The sequence below is a fragment of the Otolemur garnettii genome, unplaced genomic scaffold (assembly GCF_000181295.1).
Source record: "Otolemur garnettii isolate 467f Iridium unplaced genomic scaffold, OtoGar3 scaffold00007, whole genome shotgun sequence".
Lineage (NCBI taxonomy): Eukaryota > Metazoa > Chordata > Mammalia > Primates > Galagidae > Otolemur > Otolemur garnettii.
The window spans coordinates 26,733,876-26,742,669 of NW_003852402.1; the positions used below are offsets into that span (position 1 = coordinate 26,733,876).

General features: G+C 40.5%; 1 non-coding gene across 1 annotated transcript; it reads right to left on the reverse strand.

Moving 5' to 3' along the window:
• Positions 1-8,495: 8,495 nt before the first annotated feature.
• On the reverse strand, positions 8,496-8,558 carry LOC111723043. The gene has a single exon (XR_002771671.1). It is a non-coding gene; the product is annotated as a U7 small nuclear RNA (small nuclear RNA).
• Between the last annotated feature and the right edge of the window lie 236 nt (positions 8,559-8,794).

Below are 8,794 nucleotides of genomic sequence, written 5' to 3' on the forward strand. Positions count from 1 at the left end.
AAAAAATAATGTAAGGTAGCATGTATTTTAATTATAATACTTTGGGGAGCTTCTCATCCCAGGCTTGCAAGAGCCAATTGATAAAATTTCCTTAGTTTTGTGAGCTAGATATTAAACATATACATTATTAAAAATTAAATTGTGTCAAATTACAATTAAATAAGTTATATAGCAAAGGTAATATACAGTCAAAATCATCATGTCCTAATTGTTTTACTACTTCTTAGTATAATCTCTGGTCTTGAGGTTATTTATTTATTTATTGTTTTAGAGGCAGAGCCTCAAGCTGTCGCCTGGGTAGAGTGCTATGCCATCATAGCTTTAAGCAACCTCCAACTCCTGGGTTTAAGCAATTCTCTTGCCTCAGCCTCCCAAGTAGCTGGGACTACAGGCACCCACCACAACATCAGGCTAGTTTTTTTTTTGTTGCAGCTGTCATTGTTGTTTGGCGGGCCTGGGCTCGATTTGAACCTGCCGGCTCTGGTGTATGTGGCTGGTGCTTTAGCCACTTGAGCTATAGGCGCCGAGCCAGGTCTTGAAGTTATTTACATTTATTGTACCTGTGTGATAGAAATACTACATAATGTCCTGCTGCTGTGCATTCTTCCACTGTGGTCAGTGCTAACATTATCAGTGGCTTGAAACAGGCCATTGGGGGAGTATTTACACCACAGAAATAGGTTAACTCTACAAAGACATCCCCCCCCCCCACTTCAACCCCAGGGCCAGTTGTTAAATATTCACCAGTGCACCATTGCATGTAAATATCACAGAGGAAGAACAGAGTCTCAGAATCATCACTGAATAAGATCACCTGAGGTTTGGGGGACAGGGAGATAGGCTTTGAAGTTGGCTCTGAAGTAAACTTGTTTTTATGTGGGTCAGGACCACCCTCAGGGATATTTAGAACCAGGACAAAGCACAGAATGCGCACATGTCCCTGAACATTTTTATACAGGTGAAATCAGGTTAACATGAATATTCAAAGCCTCTTCAAAGGTGAAATAAAGTAAACAGACAACAGGAAAGCCGAGGAATGAGTATGTGTGTTTCTAAGGGATGTAGGCTACTCTGGCCCACTCTGGCCATGGGGTCCTGAGATGATTGGATAACCTCAGGGATGTCCACGAAAGAGTTAAAGGCCTGTGTTTCTCCTCCAGTCAGGAGCTGAAGCCCCAGGGATAAGGTGTTCCCTTTGATCTTGCCTTATAGCTGTAACAGATTTTTAAAATGACTGATGGCCTAAAGGATGTGTTTAGGAGGCTTCCTGGAGATGTGGGAGGGGCAGTCTTTGAACTAGCACCCTGGAACTCTGTTCTTTTCTACCCCAGATCATTGCAATGTAATATAATAATAACAGTGTATTGTGGTGTTTATAACATAGGCAGAAGCACAAAAATTTAAAATATTCTATTGTAATAGAAAATGGTTAGCATAGGGGCTGGCCATAGTGGTTCATGCCTACAATCCTAGCACTCTGGGAGGCTGAGGCAGGAGGATCTCTTGAGCTCAGGAGTTCAAGATTAGACTAAGAAAAGTGAGATTTCCCATCTCTACTAAAAATAGAAAAATTAGCCAGACACTGTGGGGGGCACCTGTAGTCCCCCGTACTTGGGAAGATGAGGCAGGAAGACCACTTGAGCAGAGGAATTTGAGGTTGCTATGAGCTAGGCTTATGCCACAGTCCTTCAGCCTGGGGCAACACGGTGAGACACTTTCTCAAAAAAGAAAAAAAATTTAACATGGTACATGACATGCTATGTACTAGAATGAAAAATATCTACGCTACCTGGTTTCTTGTACCCTCAATGAATCCCCAACAATAAAAAACAAAAAAGAAAAATATATACATTAAAAATAATCATCAATCATCTTTTCATTCTCAAAATAAATAAATAGGAAATAAAACCAATCCTCCAGGGAGAAGACAGGAGCAGTTAATGGTTTTGTTGTTGTTGTTTGTTTTAATCAAGGGAAGATTTTCTTGACGCAAGGAAAAAGAAACTTTAAAAATAAAGAAATAAACCCAATGCAATGTTAGTAGAAACAAGGTGATGGTAGCAAAGTGTTAAAAGTAAAATATAAAAAGGCTTGAGCCTTGACAGTTCCCTGGTCAATTCACTGAGTAGCAGTCAGCTCAGGGAGGAGCATTCTGGGACGCAGGAGTAGACAAAGGGAGAGAAGATTCCCAGGACACAAACAGGGTCTGATGTCTCCCATGGGGCTGGAGTCAGGTGAGGAGAGGCTGTTGGCTGCATGAGGTACTGACCTGAAGGATACAGATGCCATATTTCACTAATGCTGAACCACCAAAACCAAAACCAATTGCATCTTACAATTGACGGTGTGCAAGTCACCACTGGCCAGTTGGCAGTCATGACCATATCATTGTTGGGAATTGGAAACTCGTGCATGGATGCTCACCTTATGGTCCCACATTTCTTAAATTAAAGTGTATTTATCGGTTGTAAATTTAACATAAAAAATGAAAATTTCTGATATGGAAGCATGGTGTCATAATTTAACTGGTGTTTTTTTTTCCCTTCTTCTTGACATATTAAATGATGATGTGTCTCATGATCAGTGGGATCTTAGATCAGTGAAATACAGGTTAATTTGTCATATACAGTATGTACTGAAAGTAACTGTTTATAAATTTGTGTTCCATTTATATACAGTTTGGGGTCTTCTCATCTAGTACTTCTGTTGAACCAGAAATGTATGAGTTGGGTTGGTCAAAATAATCGCTCAGAGGTCACTGTTCTGCATTCAGAACTGGCCAGAAATCTACTAAATTTGTTTGCTCATTTATAGTAATGTGTGTCCAAATAGGAACTATTTTGCCGTGGTACTGATAGATACGAAAGATCATAATTACATATAGATAAGTGAATTTTGGGATTCTTTTCTTTAGCAGCAAAGAGTTGCGTTATCCTCTCTCATCTGTCCTCTTTGCAGTAGTGAATGGCCAGTCAGGACGCCAGACCAGTGCCCGCCTATATGGGTTACTAACAGTGGTCACCTTTATTTGGTAGTCGCTCCAAAATGCCCCTGGAAGCAAAGGGAATGACACTCATAAAGGTGTAGTGACCAGAAAGTGAAACTCATGTCTGGGAGGTCATGGTAGATCACGCCTCTGAAGTAGATGGGGTTGGTGTGGGAGAAGAGTCAGAGGGAAGATGAGTTAGACAGGTACTGTGTTTGCAAGAGGACAGGCACACTGACACTGACGCACAAATCAGTGTATGGTGAATCTTTTGTTAATTGAAATAAGCCAGCTCACAAGGGAATAGGAAGCTACCAGGCAGTGATACAAAATTCTTGGCAACCTTCATCAAAAATAATGGCTTTCTTTTGCAGATGCACAGTTGTAGAGCATAATGCATTTCACAGCCGGAGGCCTGTTTTATTTTTCAAATGAAATTAAAGAGAGGGAGGTAGGAGACCCACTCTGTGATAGCACCGCAGAGGCAAGGGTAGAAAGAAGAGGATTCAGTTCATTCGTTTCCCTTTTATTAGGCTCTTGAAAAAATATAGACTAAGAATTTAATTGCACTATTGGCTTCTATCTCTAAAAAAGCTGAATTGGTAATTGTATTAACTTGTTACTATGCTTTGCTCTTTGGGATAATATAATTTTAACTATTGCTTCCTAATTATAGGAATTTCATTGTTCTGAAAATCCCATTCAGCATGTGTTGTTCCGTTTTCAATTTGATGAAGTAGCATGAGAAAGGGGCCCACGTCTTTGAAAGACCCAAGCTGAGTTGAAACTGCGACTTGCCCAGAGCCATTACCCACCGTGACAAGCTGGGTGCTACTGTGATTTTTATGCTCCATTGATGGATAATGCTGTCGGCACAGACCATATGCTCGGTTGCTTGCTGGAGTCCGGAGGCACTGCATAAGTGAGGGAGAATCACATCAAGCTGATGGTGGTTTTTATTGGGTGGTGGTAATAAAAAAAGTAATGACAGTCATTAAAATCATATTTCAAATGGCTGTGGGCCTTCAGACCACAGTTAGCTCAGAAAGTGTCAAGGACGTGTCACTCCTAAAGGCTATCTGGAAGGGATTGCCTGTCTTCCCTAGTTCTTTCCAAAGAGAAAGCTCTGCCTTTGAGAAGTACAGGGTCAGCAGAAGGTGGCGACAGGCCTCGGCTCTTCAGCATCTCTTGAGGTCACATTGGCGCTGTAGATGTTTCTCAAAGATCTTCTTACATGAGAGTCGTGAAAATCAAAGCAGACTTATACAAAACCGAGCTCACTCACAGAATGGTAGTAGAAAAATACTCGTATCCTTGGGATGTTCCACTTCACTGTAGCAAACACAAATTGTGCAATAGCTGGGTGCATACACAGAGCTGAAAGCTATGAAGGATCTGGAGAACAGGACACTTAGTGCTCTAGGGGACCCACCCTCTGGGGAGGGGAAGTATCTGTGTACAAGGAATTCTACAATATCTGCTCTTATGTATGTGTTATAGGAGAACCAGATGGGTACCCAGGGGTATAAATTGGTTCGGACTAGGAGGATTTGAAAAGACTCCTGGGTTACAGAGGGAAAATACATCAGTTGAACTTTTCTCTAAATTTCTCCAAGGTAACCTTGAACAAGTCATTGAATCCTTCCTTTGTCCAATTCGTCATCTGTGAAAGAGGAATACCTATCTTGAAGATTATTGATAAGGCAAAGAACCACTCAATCCATCTCACTGAAAGTCATTATTATCCTGAAAACTGTGACTGATACCATCACTATAATATTTGATGTATCTGAACTTAGAACTGGGACCACTTGTGACTTTCAAACTATTAGCAAATTATTTAGCTTTTATATTAGTTTCTGGGAGCTGCTGTAACAAATTACTTAACCTGGAAATAATAGACTATAAACTAATAAATAGTCTATTTGTTCCAAGAAATTCCAGCTAATCAATTTAACTCAAACAACAGTCTGCTCACCCGTCAAGTTTAACCAGCAAGACTTACTTTAAGACCCTCACCTTGCTTTGTCCACCACGGACTAGAATTATGTTATAATCTTAGCCCAATTTCAGACAATTTCCTCTTTGAAAGAGCCTCTTGAAGTCACTTGAACCCAGATCCCAAAACCCAGTAAATATCTCCTCCTGACTTCCTTTTATCTGAGATACTACTAAGACTTTGTCAAGGTGTTGTTGCCCTTATTCAACTTCCTGGTAGTATTTGGTGGGAGGAGCTTAATAATCCTTATTTTACAAGTGAGCAGAAGCAAACCCCACGTTTCAGTAATTTGTCCAAGTTCACCACCCCAGTTAAGGGGTGAAGCAAGGATTCCAGACCAGGACTGCCTTACCCCGTCCCATATCCCTGATCGCTTCAGTACTGTGCCTTTCAGTTGGAGTGAAAGTCCAGTGTCTTCAGTTTTATCCTTGGATTTATTTGACTTTCTAGGATTAAAAGAAAATCCAAACAATTGTCTTAGTCTCTTCCTGGTGCTATAGCCAAATACCTTAGTCTGGATACTTTATTAGCAACAATATTTATTGTTTATGGTTCTAGGGACTGATAAGTCCAAGAACAAGACAGCAGTAGATGAGTGTGGGGAGGTCCTGCTTCTCAGAGATGGCTTCTTCAGGTGTCCTCACATGGCAGAAGGACAAAAAGAACCAAACAGACGCCATCAAGCCCTTCTATACAGGCACTAATCCCATTCATGGGGATGGAGCCCTCATAATTTAATTACCTCTAAATGTCCCACCTCTTAATACCATTGAGTTGAGAATTAAATTCCAAGATAAATTTTGGAGGGGACACAAACATTCAAACCATAGAAAAGGTCCACTTTACCATTCTGGAAAAGGCAATTGCCACGGGCTCTTGTATGTTTGACTAGCCATGGAAATTTAACACCCGTTCAGAAAAACATGCCTTGCCAATCCCTTGTTCTTTCTCTAAACAAAAGATGTAAGTCAAGCAAGGACTAGGAAAACCAAGCCTATCACTGGTGTGACTTTTAAACTATTAGTAAATTATGCAGCTTGTCTATTAGTTTCTGGGACTTGCTGTAACAAATTACCTTAAAGCTAAAACAACAGAAATTTATTCTCTCAAAGTTCTGAAGGTCACAAGTTCAAAACCAAGGTCTTGCCAGAGTCATATTCCCTTTGAAGGTTTGGAGAGAGATACACTTTTCTCCTGGCTTCTGGTGGCTCTGGGCAACCCTTGGTATTTCTTGGTTTGGGACTTCCTACTCCAACCTCTGCCTCAGTCTTCACATGGCTTTTTCTTTGTATCTCTGCCTCTCTACTTCTCTCTTTCTTATAAGGAGATTTGTCATTGGATATAAAGCCCACCTTAATCTAAGATGTCTCATCTTGAGACCCCTATCTTAATTACATCTGCAAAGACCTATATTCAGAATAAGATCGCATTTTTTTTTTTGAGACAGAGTCTTATTCTATCACCCTGGGTAGAGTGCCATAAAATCATAGCTCACAGCAACCTCAAATCTTGGGGTGATCCTCTTGCCTCAGCCTCCCAAGTTGGGACTATAGGCATGTGTTTTTTTTTCTTTGTTACCCCTTCACATTGATAGTATGTGAGAGTAATTTTTGAATAGTAGAGCTTAACCAGAATTAACCAGAATTTGTAAAATCTTTTTGACTCTTTACAAATACATTTTACATTTGACCCAGTATGTGTATCACTGAAATAAAAGTTTCACAAAAACAATATTTGTGAAACAAATATAGTCTGATGTTTTCTACTCTGTTGGATTTCATTCGTGATCTAAATTGATTTCAAAACTTACTAATGGACACCCACAGTTTATTAAATAGCATCAATCACTCCTCACTTTATCTGCCCCAACACACAGACATATACTAACAAGATTTCATGATGGGTGATATTCTTGCATTTTTTGCAGTAAATATTGAGACACAATTACATTCATACTACTTTGGGAGGAACAGAACTTCTGGGGGCTTTAAAGATATGTTTTAGTAGTTGTGAAAACCATATTAGATGACTTTCCTAAGAGTTTGTATGGTTAGAACACATTTTTGAATGTTATTGTCCTTAAAATATTAGTAAATAATATTTTGCATCCCTTCCCTTTCCTCTAAAGACCAACATCTGCTCCTTTTTCTCCAGAGATAGATTTTGCAACAAAAATCAATCCCTATAGTGGCTGTAGCTTGCTGGTGGCTTTGGGTTGCCATGACACTGACCCTTGCTCTTCCTCTCTGTATGTGACCTTATGGTTCTGGAGCTCCCCATGTGTCCAGTCACTCAATTTCTGTGACTCTGTGATTGATGCAGCCTTGTCAGCTGCTTGTGTCTGGTCCAGTTGGCAGTGACCTGACTTAGTGGGGTCATGTAGTCTCCATGGTTGGCCTTCCGTAGTTTCTCTAAAAGAGAGGGGTTCTGATGCAAAATAATAGTAATAATAATAAAATAAAAATAAAAGAGAGGGGTTCCAGAAGTTGATAATGCACTGAAATTGGGGAAATGGGAGAAGATTTTAAATAATAAGGTAATCTATAAAGAAAGGTCTAGGAAGCGTGTGAGAAAACCGCGAGAAAGCATGAGAGATAGTAGTGCAGTATCCTTGGGTTAGTAATCACCAGGGCCTCATCACCACTTCTAGACCCAAAGGGGCAGTTGCCAGAGCTTAGGGAAATAGCTGAGTGGAGAGGCTGCTGGGCAGGAGCTGTGGCTGTTGGTGAAGGGACACCGCCCAGGCTGGGGTGCAGGGGAATCCAGAGGAACATTTGCAAAGTATCCCAGGGAATAGAAAGTGTGGACAAGAGAGAAATGATCAACATCTCAACAGCCTGGGTAAATCTAGAAAGCATTTTAGAGGACCTAGCATCTTCAGTTTCACGATACTGCTGGTATAGTCTTAGGGAGCCTCCCTGCGCCCAGCACTCTTCTAAATGTGCTATCTGTTTTAACTCATGGAATCCTAAAGTTCCTCTGAGGAGGATGGTGGTGTCATCCTCACTTTTTTTTGTGGGGGTGGAGGGGTGCTTTTATTGAAGTCTATGTACATATGTACAGAAAAGTGCACACATAAATGACAACTCAATATATCTTCACAAAAGCAACACAGTCAGGCCACTAGCCCATACATCAGGAAATTGGATATCTCCGGTCCCCAGAAGACCCTTTGTAGATTCTACCGTCCTCTGTGGTAACCACTATCCTGATTTCCAACACCAATGGTAATTTTTGCCTGTTTGAACTTTACATATTGACATCATACGACACTAATTCTTTTGTGTGCGACTTCTCTGCTCAACAATATGTTTGTAGCAACAACCTCATTTTTAAAAATTGTAGTGAATATATACATATAATGCCAAATTTACCATCTTATTCATTTTTAAGTCTACATTTCAGTCACATATCCATGGCATGCACAGCCATCACCAGGATCTCTTGCCGGAACTTTCTCAACATCCCAAACGGAAACTCTATACTCATTTTTTTGGTGGGGGCTGGGGGGCTGGTTCTTCCAGTAGAGACCAGAAAACCTGCTAGATAAATTCCAAAAGAGCTGTAACACTAGGAAACTCTGTACTCATTAAACAGTAACTCCCCTTTCTGCCCATTGCTTCTCCAGCCCCTATTCTGCTATTCTGCTTTCTGTCTCCATGAATGTGATCATCCTAGGTATGTCATGTAAGTGGAATCATGCCATATTGGTCCTTTAGTGTCTGGTTTATTTCACATAGCAAAATATTCCCCAGGTTCATTATCGTCATTTTTTTTTTTTTTGAGACAGAATCACCCTCAGTAGAGTA